The sequence below is a fragment of the Diprion similis genome, chromosome 10 (assembly GCF_021155765.1).
Source record: "Diprion similis isolate iyDipSimi1 chromosome 10, iyDipSimi1.1, whole genome shotgun sequence".
NCBI lineage: Eukaryota > Metazoa > Arthropoda > Insecta > Hymenoptera > Diprionidae > Diprion > Diprion similis.
In genome coordinates, this window is record NC_060114.1 from 15,592,406 (window position 1) to 15,605,341 (window position 12,936).

General features: G+C 41.2%; 1 protein-coding gene across 1 annotated transcript in view; it reads right to left on the bottom strand.

The window, feature by feature from the left end:
* The window catches only part of LOC124411792 (neuronal PAS domain-containing protein 1-like), a 139,421-nt gene extending 138,271 nt beyond the window's left edge, over window positions 1-1,150 (bottom strand). Inside the window, exon 1 of the mRNA XM_046891225.1 lies at window positions 1,146-1,150. The gene's annotated coding sequence lies outside the window, so the exon portion shown is untranslated. The remainder of the gene's footprint in view (window positions 1-1,145) is intronic.
* Between the last annotated feature and the right edge of the window lie 11,786 nt (window positions 1,151-12,936).

Here is a 12,936-nt window from a genome sequence, read left to right on the forward strand (position 1 = left end):
AAATGTTGTATACAGCGATTATGGCAAGATAAGAATGGGGTTGGGTGATCGGCGTGGTGCGGCTGCAGTAGCAACATGCGGAGCACTTTGAGTCAGCGGAGTGGTAATGATGATGGAACGAGTTGCGTGTCGCTTGTGAGCTCTGTAAGAGAATCCACGTCTTATACACACCGGAGGTACGGTAGTAGTCTGCGCTAAAATTGTTAACCACCACCACCACCACCACCACCATCGGGCCCTCCGTCGTAGGAAATTCGCCGGTCATTTGCTGATATCGTTCGCGTTCGACCAACGACACGACAAGAACTGTTACCATACTTATACTTATAACGATTATACTTTAGCCACGACTTCAACGACCATTTATATACACATTGATCGCTCTTTCTTTGAGCTGGAAATGTTGACACGAATGAATAAGGAAATGCGGAAATGAGTGGTGACTCGGTCTTCGAAGAAAACTGGTAGCGTCCTCCTTGGAATACGATTAAGTATTCTGAAAATTGATGTTGTGAGAAAAGTTCGAACTTGATGCATATTCTCTGAAACTGCACCATGGATGATTCGAAAACTGATTCTGACCAGGATTGACCATCCTGAACGTTATTAGCGTTCCTGAAATTCGATGCGAAAGGGTTTGTTGGATCCCAAATCGTGGTGACACGTGCGAGTCCGGAAGGAACGGCCATCATTCCGAGTTCATCGGTGTAATGAAGTCCATAAATCTTTGACAGGATCGAGAAGCCCAAACGGATCTGGCCTTCTCTGAATCATGCAATCACTTTGCGTCCAGTTTCCCGCTGGTCGGAAACATATTGAAGGTTTATTAGATGAATCGAAGTCTGATCCCCCTGGGATGTCGAAGCTGTATGGAAGGAAGAAGGGAGGAAAAGGAACCCGCGGTTGGGACCGTGTTTAACGTCCCGTGAAGACCTCCATCCCTTGTTGTGGTTGTTCACTTCGGGGTAGCAAAGCGAGACAATGGACAGTGGTCACTCGGTCCGGTCCATTGTGCAGGTCCGAAATGTTCGTCAAGGGATAAACACCATCTCGTGTCACAACAAACCGATGAAAGAATCGCCCAGATTTCACGGCTGATACCCCGTCACGTTCGATCACGTTTCAATTTGCAGAATTGGCTTGACCAGAACGGAAGTCTCGAGTACCGATTGCGTTCATGACTTTTCGGCTCGGGTTTTACCGCTCTTTATGCTTCCTTTCTTCGTACTTTGAGATGGACTGCGGTCAATACTGTGAAGGTGAATTATAAGAAGATATTGTTGGATGTACCCATGGTCTGCAGTTTTGTAGTGGATGACTACAATTTTGTGGTACGTCATTACAATTGTGGTATCGCAGACCAAGATGCGTGATCATGGCAGACCCAACGATTCTTTGTTCCGTGTACGGATGTACGAAATATGGAGGAGAAAAAAGGATTTGGAAAGCACATTCATCGTCTGGTTGAAAAGAAACTCCAAGTTTCGAGGTACGTTTAGGGTGTAATTCGTGTTACAAGTTCACAGATCATGTCATATTCGAATGGAATATGAAATTCGTTGAATATGTAAACAGGTATTACGTAAAATGTCGGATAAGTGGAGTCGAAAAAGTGTTGTTCTGAGAAACGATCGGTCAGATGTTGCTGGTTAAAGGATCGCTTCTGATAATCTGTAAAACTTGATTAGATAAATAGATAATTAGACAAAGGATATCTGGCGTGGCATCGAATGGGATCCAACTTCTGACGGTCTCTATATACGCACGTATGGTAGGTATAATGGAGGAAAGGGGACCCCATGATTACACGGGGTGTTCTCTACGCACCCACACACACACCTGCGTATTGTTATTACCGTATGGCAGATTGTTATTATGTAACCGTTGATACATGCCCAGAACTATAATGAGGCGAATAATACATAGAAAAGCCGCGATCCGTGATCGGCGCAATTACCTTTTCGTAATGATTCCGGCTGCGGTTCATATATATATGAGGCTGCTCCATGCCGCGCCGTTTCACCTAAGGAATTCTTACAAATTATGTGAGAGAAGAAATTGGTAGTCTAGCCCTCAGTTTGATTGACAGCTGCCCGCCGCGAGATACGTTGCCCTTCTCATCTCATTCTTCGTCCCCTGGATTACTGCCGCCACCGTTGCTCCGCCGGTAAGGTAGACCCGGCGCAAAACTAATCGCGAGGATAATCCGATGATGAGCCGCGTCCGGGTTTTCGTTATGCCGATAATTGTCAGATGCGAAAACAAAAGCGGGACGAAGGAGGGAAAAGAGAAAGAAAAGTATTCAAACGGTTCTTTTTACCTCTATTCCTGTAATTTTCAACTGAATTTTTAAATAATTATCATATTTATTATAATAGTCGGTATGTAGGCGCAACCGGTGAAGAATGATAACCAGCATTTTTTACTTCGAGATCAAAGTCGCTTTTTACTTTTTACCGCTTCCTTTTTTTTCATTTCCTGTTATTCTTTCAAACATTTATTTATACCCAGAGTTCTAAGTTAATGTTCATTTTACACGTACCTGCAATACGTTTTACCTGATTTTTATTACGTTCTGTTATCCACATTTTCTTGAGCATACTATGTCTGGTACTATTTTTCATTCATTCTTGTCAGGACGAAAATTTTTGCGATATACGTCTACCGTTCAGGCCAAGTTGACTTGCTATAATTTTTTCATAGTGCAAAAGTCAGGTTTTCAAATAACGAAACGAAAGTTTTACTCACTTTTTTCTGGTAAGGACAAGAACACAACAATTTAATGCCATGAATACAAATATAAAAATCGTCGAACCGCACATGCGAGAAATAAAACTGAATAAAGCAAAAAAAAAGTAAAATAAAATAGAAACATGTAACACAAAAACGATTCTGTTAAAAAATTAATAGCCTAGAATTTGCCGTGTGATGTTTAATTTTTTTCCATTCTCATCCGTTATTCTTTCGGCCAATTCTATTCTATGGCCAGGCACATATCGTCGTGGCCACGGTGTTCGAACTCGCATCATGAAACCTCGCGTACATAAGAAGACGCGTTCGAATCTCGACTGTGCAATTGGAATAATTTTTTAACAGCCCAATTTAGCGGTATAAAAGCCTAATCTTTTTCACGTATTATATGGTACATTCGCATATGAGACTGAGGAGGGGAGGGGATGGTGATGATGATGATGATGATGATGATGACGATTATGATAATTGTGCAGACAAGAGGCCGCAGGAGCATTTCGGACGCGTCTTAGAAGTCGAGTCCTGCCGAAGGTATCGGGTCCAATAAAGATCCAGGCCGACAACATAGTCCATGTGGTCCACGACGAAGAAGCTGCGTCGACCCGCTCAGTTTATCTCGAAGCTTTTTAGGCACCGTCTCTTCGAGGGCTTGCCGAGAACATCGCGATTGACAGGGAAATAACCACCGACCATTTTGCCGATGGTTAGTCAGTTACCTCCATTAACGGTGCAGATGACGGGAGTCGTCTCGTCCTCCAATTTTAACCACTTTTCGCAACAGCGACCGTCTGCGTACCGGAACTTGGTTCAAATGTTTCGGAATCACTTCGCCTTTTCTTTTTCTTCTTTTATTTTTCATTTCCGTGCTGCTAATTCCAAAGATTGAAAAAAAAAAAAAAAAAAAAAAAAATTGAATAAAAGGCACTCAAACAATAGTTTCGAATTTTTTAAATATATAAGATGGGTAATCAGCTACTGACGCCATCTAGTTGAAGACACGTGATATCCGTCGTAAAAGAAACTGTAACGCACGTTACATTTTTATACTGATCAAAAGATTTCCCAGCCATCGTTCAGTTCGCCTGTCTATTTCCCATCACGAATCAGATCTTCTTTCACTCTTTCATCGATGAAACGTCATTACAGGTACAGCGCTAATTACGATGTATGCATATGATTGCAAACGGCTATACAATCGATAATACGAGTTATTGTGCAATGAAAATATTCCGTGCGAATATGTGACGTAAGAAAAGGTTGACATGACCGTTGACCTACACCCTGAGAAACTTGAGTGGCTGCAACAATGGCAGAAGCTGTAACAGCACGCGCTAATAATTACCATTAACCTGCCAATTATCAGACGACGGTCTCTCTAATGCCTCGGAAAATGGTGTTGCAACACACGCGACAAACTATTGTACCGTAATTTCTATTCCTCGACTATATTGCCGCCATTATTTAGTCCTAATTCTCAGGCTCACCGCCATTTATTTCTTTCTTCGTTACTGAATTTTTTTTTCAGGATAGAATTATATATAATATGAGAGGGTATGGATTTAGTTCCGATTTCCGCCACCAGATGGCGCGACGAATAGTCCATCTGGTGGCGGAAATCGGAACTAAATACAGAACTGTCGTATCGTATCTATTGGCAGAGATGTAATAAAAATTAAATTGCTGTTGCTGAAAACGAAGCCGCGGTCCGATTTTTAAAATACAAAATGGCCGATCTAATATGACGAACCGAATACGTAACAATTGATCCTATTCGTTTGAAATTTGTTACTTCGTGGTTTTCAGGGTCGTATTTGGTGACACCATAAAACCCCTGAGTGTGCATTTTAGAACTATTTTGATCAATTTCACATCTTCAATCTGCCATATTGAATTTCAAAAATTTCGTAGGTCCCATGGCCCCATTTTCGAAATCAGCCACCTCGAGAATCCTTGTGTACCCAGTTTTAAGGAATTTGACTGCAAGGAAAAATTTGTGCTTCAAAGGGTTAAGACAACTGAATTTTTTTGCGTAGTCTTTGAATATCCCGTGGGATAATTATATCACAGCTGTAGTGGAGGGAAGTGGAAGACTGCAGTAGTGGGTTGATTGACGACGAATTTAGCAACGTGGTCACGCCATGTGGATCGTGATAAATTACAGATAAAAGTGAAGATGGAAAAATCGGCCATCGTGGTTTTTGGTTCGAGGCTGCCCTTTTAGGAATTATTCCAGGAGCCTTGAATCTCGGAGCCTCCTGGAAGGCAGGGATAAACAATTACCTGGAAATAGGCCCGGCAAACTATCCGACGATTATGTCCTCCCAGCCACGAATCTGAATTGGCCTCTGTTTCGACATCACGCGAGATGAAACACCAGGCTCCTCTGTATTTATACCCTGGTAGCTAAAACAAGTTCAACGGTCCCCAAAAGGCCGCCATTGATCGCCGAAACACCCAGAGCATGTGTGCAGCTTATTCGTGTTTCATACAATTTTTTTTTCAATTTTTCTTGCGAGAGCATCGATTTGATTTTGAATTTATTCGATAGTGATAAATTTTCGGTGTCTGAATTTCAAACTGAGCGAGCATTCGATTTCGATGAACAATTTTTAATACAATGGTTTAGAAAAAAAAAAGATAAATCCACAAAAATTGGTTAAAAATTTGAAAACCCACTGAGTTTTGAATTGATAAATATTTTCATAGTAAGATGGAAATAGTGTGAAGAAACGGATGAGAAAAATCATAGGTTTGAGTTTTTCACGTCTGGAAAATTCTTATACAGCTTCTCAAGAGATCGCAGAATTTTCAGAGAACTTTTTTTATCCAGAGTCCCAATTCGTTGACGAAAATTCTATGAAAATTCTTATCCGGGTTGCAGAGAAAATTAATATTATACCAAATGGAATTAAAAGCGGTGGATATTTTTAGAATAATTTTTCTCGATCAATAGTTTTGAGATGCTTCAGTCTTCATTCAATTTAAAAATTTTGGTCCCAGTCGTTTGTTCCCAATTTCGAGAAAGTCAACTTCAAAGCAAGACAAGATAAATAGAGCTTTCGATGGTAAAATGGTTTGAAAAACAAAATTGAAACGTTGCAAAATAATTTCGAGGTCTTAATTCGATTTCAAAATTTTTGGTCCCAGCCAGCTGTTTCCAATTTTGACAAGATTAACTTCAAAGCAAGACAATCAAAGCTTCAGGCTATAAAATGGTTTAAAAAAGAACCCTAAAACGTTGAAGAATAATTTTGAGGTGCCTCAGTCTTCATTGGATTTCAAAATTTTGGTCCCAGCCAGTTGTTTCCAATTTTGACAAGATCAACTTCAAAGCAAGACAATTAAAACTTTCGGTGATAAAATACTTAAAAATCCCTGAAACGTCCACGAACGCTTCTCCATTTTTACCTTCTATTTTCAGCCCTTTTTTGTCCCCCTGATTTCCATCATTATCGAACACAGAATCGCCGATACGAATCGAAGAGCAGTCGTGCCTCCAGTAGAGGCGTAATGGGATACGGAGGGCTCGGTTGTAAAAATTCGGAGAAACAAACGGTCGCAAGCACACGCGACCAAGATGGCGGAGGTGCAACGGGGAACCTGCCGGACGAGAGGGCTGGAACCGAGCTCGGAATGAGCTGGGGGTAATTGCGCGTTAGTATTCCGAACGCCCCTCCCCCAGGAGGCGACACCGCGACGGCTACGACGGCTACCGAGTCCCGGACCCTGCTGCCTCCGCGATTCTCTGCAGGCTATGCGCCAAACACGCTGACCCGCCAAATCTCGCCAGAAACTAATTTTCACACGATCCTTCCGACCTCTCGCCGTCGAGCAATTGGCGAGGAGAGAATTAAACAGCCTATCGGTGACATTTCTTTTGAAAAAGAATTTTTTTTTTTACTCAAAATGTATGCGATTACCAGGGCCAATATTTTTTGATTAAATTTGGTTATTTATTTTAATTTTTTTGTTTTTGTTGAGCCGGTTTTTTAGGGCAGATCAGCGTTTGCAATGTGCTTCGTTTGAACTATGATAATTGATGATTAGGTTTTCTATGTTTTGGTATTTTTTAGTATACCAAATTCGTTGAATGTTTTGTGATTTTACCTGAAAAAGGAATTCGAAATCGAAAGAATAAGAGCCGAGTTTTGTGGGTGATTTGTTCAAGCTGTATCTTCATCTGATATCGAAAGTCCGACGGTTTCCTAAAACCTAATTTTAAAAGGTATTAAGTTGACGGAAAATTCTTGAGTTGCTGATCCGAGGTAAAATTAAAGTTCTCTTCTTTCTATCGAGTTATTTTATTGCAAGTGAAAACCTGAATATTTTGTATTCCATCTTGAGATATCCCAAATGTCGATGATCTTTGTGAAACCGTGTAAACTGAGGCGTATGAAAGAATTCACTTTCTGCAATAACATGAAATTCTGTTTGATTTCAGGACTACTCCAATTTACCCTCAAAGTTAATTCTTCGTTCGAATTCGGTCGTCTTTTCAAATCTAAATATCACTTCCTTTTTTGCGGACAATCGAGTTTGAATGCGTGACAAGAATTTTTCGTTAACTATTAGCGCATAATTTAAACGTGATTTGTTAAATCAAAATAAATAATACTCATTACACAAATCTTCTTTATACTTTTCGACGATAATTTTGACCTTTTCTTTTTGTCTGTCAATTTTTTCCACCCACATGAATGTTCGACTGCAACAATTAGTAAAAAGAGTGAAACGGTGCAACGATTTTACCGACAATTGTTTCCCTCGGTGTGTAAGAAGGGGAATGAAATAATTACTGAGAAGAAATAAGCAGGAAAAAGTGAGAAATAACACAGCACGAAATACATTTCAAATTTATTTACTCGCGTTGAATGTTAATTTAATTTCATAATTGTCGAATAACAATTATGCAAAAACGTGCAATTATTTGCTGTGATCTACGGGGCGAAACAATTGCTCGCATACCTTGGCGCGTTGTTTGAATTACGTTTAATTACTAAATACGCAATCGTCATTACATGCCCGTTTCCAAGTGCATTTAAACACGTATCTCAGCACTTGACTATAGTTAATACACGTGTTTTCGACTCTCAAAATTAAATATTTATTTCTAACTTATCGAGCTCCGTAAGATGTAAAAATATGATATACAAAACATAGAAAGAATGACAATATATATTATTCATCGTAGGTCGAGACGCGAAATTTGCAGAGGAAGAACGACGCTTTCAATATTTCATCGTAAGATTGAGGTGATTTATTTATCAATTCTGTCTAGACTGCAGTTTCATATGTCTCTTCTTTTTTCCGGCGTAATTTCTTTTCTACTTTCTTTGCAAATATTTGTTCTTCAACTTTTTTTTCACCAGAGTTCTTTGCCCTCACAGAATCGTTTCCTACGTATAGAATCGTCAGGTCAAAGTTTTGCAATATTTGTAATCGAATTTCGAGTAATTTTATCACAATCGAAAAACGAGACTGATTCGAGATTGAATTTTATCTTTATCAGTTATTCAAACATTTTCGAGTTAGACTTGAAATCATCAAATAATCTTCACTCACGATTTAAACAGCGATGCATCTACACGAGCAGAGGCTTTTCTATTGTGTCTAATTATAATTTTAACGTTCGTTCAGTCCCCTGACATCTGTACGAAAATCTGCAATGCACGCACCTTTTTTTTACACACGTGGAGCCGCCGGTGCAGGTTACTTATCGGCAAAGCCAAAGGCAAGGGAAATCTAGTGACTTAGGTGGCGGGAGAAGGTTCTGCGAAATGCAAATTGATTTACTACATGAATGTTACTGCCTCGTTTGAATGATTGATCTCCCGCAATCACGCCACATATTTTCTTGTACACAGTAGACTTGAGTAGCGAGTCTAATGAATCGACGTGGTCGCCGCGTCTTGCTTTTCATTAGCACGTGCGATGTTCTAGCTTAATTAGTTTTGTCTCAAGGGTCTTTTTTCACTTTTGGAAACGTTGTAACTACGCGAGGATGTCACAAAAACGTCCAAATCATTCGATAATCAAGGTTAACTGGAGAGGCCCAAAAAATCTCGCATATCTTTATTCTTGAATTTGAATGTAGACGACAGGATTTCGGTTGTTTTATTTCCAAAATTGGAAAAGAAAAATTTAATCGTCATTCAAAAGTGCAACATTTCGTTTCAGGCTACCTCCGTGCTTCAAGTTAACAAATTATGGTGTTCGGTGTATACGGAGTGCTAAAACTGCTAAAATTTAATGCGAATTCCTCTCAATCCAGGAGAAATTGTTCACCAGGGTGACCAACTGTCTCTAACCTCAGAAATTTTTACGGCTCTGAATTGGATTGAGCGCCACTACCACCGATAATTATAAAAAAATTTTTAGGTTAGATACATCGCGTAGAACTTTCGTTCAAGTTTATGACGGTTGGTCACCCTGGCGAACAGCTGCTCTCGGATTTTAGCGCATGCGTATTAAACTTTATCAGACGACGGACCGTGCAGGCGTTAGGAATTCACTCTGCATACATATACTCTGCAAGTATCTAAATTCTAAGATTTTGAATTAGTGAGCTTTCAATTCTGTGGTTTCGTTGCGCCAACCTTTCGCCGATTATAACGCGATGGAGGATTTTTGAAAGCTTGAAAGAACGATTCTTGCCGTTGGTAAAGTCCTCGAGTAGTCTAGCTCGAATCCAAACGCCTCGCTGGTTTTCCGTGGGAGTCTTGAAGCGGAGAGTTCGAAACTCGAGGCGGCTTCTGATGTTACCTCAAAGTACAACGAAGCGGAATTAGTCAAACGAAGACCTAGCTCGCACCATATATCATGTATAGACGTGAACGTCGCCGTCGTTGACTCAAGCCTCGGGTTTCGTATGATTTCCCGGCTATTTCTGTCACTGATAATTGGCCAACACCGACCGACAAAGCACACGCCTCTCCTAATTCGCCTCCGTGAGTCATCCTTAGTGCGTCGTATCGAAAAATGACGTGAACCCTGGATTCGGGTTTTTCGAAATCCCCGTTTTTCCCGTTTTTTCGTCTCGCAAATTCATGTACGCAGAGGGAATCGCAAGAGCCAAGGTCGATGAACGTGTATGGAAATTTGGCTGTCGTGATTACCGAAATAATTACACGCGGTAACGAGAAATGGAGCAGCTGACGCCCGCAGCACCGTGCTTCAAGGTGTTTCCATTCGACGTAACCGACCGAAGACCCTGCAGGCAATTAATACGACCGCTTACGAGGCTCATTAATCGAATTTTACAAACCTTGCGGAATATTTTGCGATTTATTTTTTTACCGGCTCAAAATTACCCGGAGAAATTTTTTTCCAACCTCCATTTCGGCAGGCAATAAAGATACGTTTTTCTAGCTTGGTAGCGATATTCGTTGCCTAGAGCTTCGAACAGCGTGATGAATAATAGTAAAGAGGAATGGGTTGTGAGGCGTATATTTGTATTATACCGAAGAGTAACGAGGCGTATTTCGACGCCTGGGATACATTTGAGGCTGATGAATTTTGGGCACAACGATTCTGACGGCTCGGGGATTCGTAACCCCCACTTTGCGAGGCATTATCATTCGTCTTCTGGCTCGTTAACGAGAGTTTAGCCGCTTGTGCTTGCATACATTACTTTCGTCTACCGGGGTTGACACAACCCTGTTATTTTCAACGTCGAAATATTGTTTAAAACCATTGTAAATACGCCTCGACGCTTTTTTCGGACATTACGTCTTACACGGTTCCTCCCCTCGGGTTACTTGATTGATAATTAGGAGTAATCCTACGTAATTCCATGCGTGTTGAACGCGTGCTTTTTTCTCTTTCATTACGAAGTATTATTCATTCGATCAATTATTTTCGTCACATGTTTTCGTTTCATTTTTTATAGTCGTTTTAATCGTTTGAAAGTGTTTGACTTTCGCTTCACTATACAATTTGTTGAAATTTCTCGCCCGACAACTTTCAAAGTTGAGCTATATGCAGCAGCTGCTTACACGTCAAGTTAAATTACTTCTGCGCAGTTGGCCGTAACGCGGTATTATTCGTACGAGTCTATAAGACTGTATGAAACGTGTAACGGATATTTTATGTAGGTAAAATTCTCCCTACATTATACACGCAAATTACCATATTTACGTATAATACGCGTGGAACTAGTGTCCGAGGTATCAATTTTCATCAACTTTATAAGTGATTGAAACGCTTCGGGTAATAGTCCGGACTATCTGTTAACGGAGGATTCAAAATAGAACGTCAAATATTCAAGCATTCTATTCAAAAATCAATGAATCCAGTGTTTAAATTTTTCTTTGTTCTAATCAAACGCTGTTCTCAGATGCCACCGATGTCGAGACGAATCCAACGAGCCCTCGTTTGTTTAATTCGGGCCAAGGACGACCGAGATATTGCAATTTAAAGGGCGAAGATAACGCGAGGCGTGCGATTAGCCTACTCAAGTCACCGAGCTAGTCGCGCAGCTCGCGCTACCGTCACGCTTCAAAGTACGATATCTCTGGACTAATTGGTCCGAATTCGACGAACGAGGGCTCGTTGGATTCGCCTTAACCTCGGCTACGATGCTCACTAATGAATATGATTATTGACGTGAAGAGAGGTCACATCGTTTGTTGCATTTCACAAGGCACTCGATCGATTCTGATTGTACCAACATTCTCTAAAACAGAAGTGAAAATCTAAGAAATTGGTGTCGATGATCCTGCGAAAAGAACAGCTTGCATTTTACCAAGAGCCCATCACTTCACCGAAGTAGGGCTTGCGGAAGACGTATGGCGTATCTAGATCAAGGGTAGATCAACGATCAACTTGACGGTTTGAATGCAGGCTGCAGGCTGATTATAGGCGCATTTGCGTACCTGCATCACCCCGCAAGGCTGCATCGAAGGGTTCGAGGGTATTAATAAACCGATTGAATTTATTACCCCGCGACTAACTTCCGACGGATTCCAACGAGCGCACGCCGGCTCGTTTGTGCCTCGCAATTCGCTTTCCGTTACAAGAGCGCTGCATGATCTTTTTAATTATCGAACGACGTCGACAGCAACGCGCGGTGCGTGCCAAAATTTACACCGACCGCTTCGCCATTCGGTTTCGAGCTTGTTTAACGTCTTCCAATGACCATAAAACGAGCATCCACTGCATATGTTCGGGGCACAATTTATCCTCGTGTCAAGCGTGTAATCGATAAAGTTGAAAATCCACCGTGCAGAAGAAAAACAAAAAGAAGAAGAAGAAGTTTCTTCAGTCTGTCCGACTTTCTGCGACGGATATTTTTCTCGCATTACATACTTGGGAACATTATGGTGAAAGGTCTGTTGGCGCTTTTCTATCGTCAACTTATACCTAATTGCAGTACGTGCAATATTGCGAAGTAGACGAGAAAAAATGCTGGCCATGTGTCATCCGTGCGTGACAAGTAAAGTACAAAACGCGTTTATAGCGACTCGCGCACCACCCTTGCGCACAGCAGACGATCGTTGCTAATTGTTCAAATAGTCCAATATGGATTCACCCCGAGCCGCAATGGCTGTCCATGAAAGAACCAAGGCGAGATAACATTCGCGATTTTTGAACATTAAACGTATAATTTTCAGCATCGAAATAAGGATGAACTGGATGAATTGATACTTCAATCCCTAATTGAATTAGTCAGCTATCTCGATCGGGGTTGTCGAATCGCAGGCATGTTTTGGGACTGCGGTGAAAAAAGTTCATAACAGATTATCATCATCAGGCCTATGCGGAGGTCCGCCTTTATGGTGTTTGAGGTACTAGACGGCCGTGCTGGAGAAAAAAGAGGATCCGGATTTTAGGGCTGGCAGAGGCGCGACTAAGATCCTTAATCATGAATGCCTCGTTAAGGTGCTAAACTAAAACCAACAGCTGCTGCTGCGGCGGACTCGATCCTCAACCCGCTTCAGGAGTGAGTTGAAAACTATATAAAAGCGTGAAGAGGTGACAACGATCATATAGCAATCCAACAAACCAGCTGCTACAAACGGCCAATATCCTGATCTGAAAGAAACTGGCAAACGTTGCGACGATCATTGCTGGGTCGATGGTTGTCCGATTACCTGCATCTTTCATCAGGCAAAAACAACCCCAACGATACCGGTGATTTGTTACTTGGAAAATTCAGCATTAAGGAGCATTAAGATCGAGTCTGAA